Here is a 2,500-nt window from a genome sequence, read left to right as displayed (position 1 = left end):
CGCCTTCAGCTCGCCCCACCGGCAGGACGTCCCACGATACATGCCAGTTAAACACCGACGGGCGGTGAACCAACAGCGTGGGACACAAATCCAACTACGAGCTTTTTAACCGCAACAACTTTAATATACGCTATTGGAGCTGGAATTACCGCGGCTGCTGGCACCAGACTTGCCCTCCAATAGATACTCGTTAAAGGATTTAAAGTGTACTCATTCCGATTACGGGGCCTCGGATGAGTCCCGTATCGTTATTTTTCGTCACTACCTCCCCGTGCCGGGAGTGGGTAATTTGCGCGCCTGCTGCCTTCCTTGGATGTGGTAGCCGTTTCTCAGGCTCCCTCTCCGGAATCGAACCCTGATTCCCCGTTACCCGTTACAACCATGGTAGGCGCAGAACCTACCATCGACAGTTGATAAGGCAGACATTTGAAAGATGCGTCGCCGGTACGAGGACCGTGCGATCAGCCCAAAGTTATTCAGAGTCACCAAGGCAAACGGACCGGACGAGCCGACCGATTGGTTTTGATCTAATAAAAGCGTCCCTTCCATCTCTGGTCGGGACTCTGTTTGCATGTATTAGCTCTAGAATTACCACAGTTATCCAAGTAACGTGGGTACGATCTAAGGAACCATAACTGATTTAATGAGCCATTCGCGGTTTCACCTTAATGCGGCTTGTACTGAGACATGCATGGCTTAATCTTTGAGACAAGCATATGACTACTGGCAGGATCAACCAGGGAGCTGCGTCAACTAGAGCTGAGCAGCCGGCCGCCCGGGAGTGTGTCCCGGGGGCCCGCGCGAACACGCAAGCGTCCGCTCAATCATTCTGCAAACAGGAGGAGGCTGAGCTCCCCTGCACAATACACCTCGAAACCCTCTCAGGTCCCGGCGGCGCGCAGCGCCGTCCCAAGTACTTGGTCGGGTTCGAGAGAGGCGCAATCGCCCGGAGTTAGGCGAGTAGACGCTTTCGGTGCGACCACCCGTGCTCCCAACTGAGCTTGCCGCTGCCGACAGAGGCCCGGGAGCGTGCTGTCGTGGCATTGCCGGCGGGAGACAACACGCGCCACCTACGGTGACCGGCAGCTCCAACGCCAGCGCCACAGAAGGACAAAAGCCCCACTTGGGTGCCGAAGCGAACTCTCCCAGCACAGCGCACGCGCCAACACATCCGCACAGCTGCGATACAAACCACCAGCGAGAACCGCTGGGGCGACCGAGCAGCAGACGGCGTCGCGGCGCCGAGCGCCGGGCGGCGGCGCATCCTCAACGCACACAGTCCTCAATCGGACCAGCACACTGAAGATGTCCACCGCGCTTCGCACCGGGCCCGCGAGGACCTACTTTGGCCGCACGGCGCCGCGCGCAGGGTGCGCCGGCGCGCAGCTGCGACGCCTGCCGCGTCCGTCGGCCGGCGCGCCTGCCACTGGCCGCCCCCACCAGCCGGCTGTAGCGCGTGCGCCCACGCACCGCGCGGCCAGCACGCCGGGAGGCGCCCCCTCACCGGCCGGGGACGGTCCCACCCAGCCACCGCCGCGTATCGCTTCACACCCAGATGCCGTTCAGTTTCGTCGGCATGGTGGGTATCGCTGGAACAACCGGTTAGTACCTCAACCTATCGTCGCCATCACCGATTCACCCCTAGCGAGAACAACCGCACCACAACAGGTTACCATTTGTTCATTTGCGTAACTTCACCAGAAAACGCAGGCGTCCATCGCCATTTGCAACTTCAACGATTATTGCATGCCTGTGTCAGGTGTCACGCCACACTACGTCTGCCCACATACACGCAACAAAATGTGCACGCCTAGACAATACGTGGAAGGTGGCCCCCGTACGTATGCGATGTCCATTGCTCGAACGACTGTCAACCGGCCTCTGTAGCATGTCGCAGATATGGAACGCGGTGCACCATGCCATCACGGTGTGTGAGGAGAGACGACTAGGTCCGAATACATCAACAGACAGCTCATGCTGATCGCCATCCACGGCGTCCGTTCCTCCCACACGTCTCTATGGCGTACCACACTGCAATCCAGCTCTCATAGGGAGACGACACGTAGCTGCGTGCACAATATTTGCACTGTATGGTCCGCCGTTTTTGGGCGCAGTCGTTGTGCGGTCACACATGTGCCACGATGTATCATTCAGTACATAAGGACGAATGTGCAGTACAGATTGTGGTTCACGCGTACGACATCAGCGGACAGTTGACACAGGCCGCACCACAACGTAGCCTGAGTACGTCGCATGCGAAGGGCATTGAACATGCAAACTTCTCACCAACCAGCTTGCGAAGGCAGGGGGCAAGGTGGGGACGTGGGGAGGGGCGGCATGTACGTCCTGCTGCCATCCACATTACAGTGTACAGCAGGAGCATGTGGAAAGTGAGCAAGACTTGCAAGGTGTTTAACATGAAGCGATACACAGGGGTGCGGGCAGTGCGAGTAGCGAACTATATTGCGAGGGTTGCGGGTGGGCAACACTACAGTAATTG

The 2,500-nt window shown here is 58.3% G+C and overlaps 1 non-coding gene across 1 annotated transcript in view; it reads right to left on the bottom strand.

Annotated features, from left to right (window-relative positions):
- LOC124733967 overlaps positions 1-743 on the bottom strand; it is a 1,909-nt gene extending 1,166 nt beyond the window's left edge. Inside the window, exon 1 of the ribosomal RNA XR_007009241.1 lies at positions 1-743. This exon is cut by the window's left edge and continues 1,166 nt beyond it. This is a non-coding gene — a ribosomal RNA (small subunit ribosomal RNA).
- Positions 744-2,500: the final 1,757 nt, after the last annotated feature.

This window comes from Schistocerca piceifrons, unplaced genomic scaffold (assembly GCF_021461385.2).
Source record: "Schistocerca piceifrons isolate TAMUIC-IGC-003096 unplaced genomic scaffold, iqSchPice1.1 HiC_scaffold_1416, whole genome shotgun sequence".
Classification (NCBI taxonomy): domain Eukaryota; kingdom Metazoa; phylum Arthropoda; class Insecta; order Orthoptera; family Acrididae; genus Schistocerca; species Schistocerca piceifrons.
The sequence above is the reverse complement of the archived record's forward strand: the minus strand, read 5'-3'. Positions and strand labels throughout refer to the sequence as shown.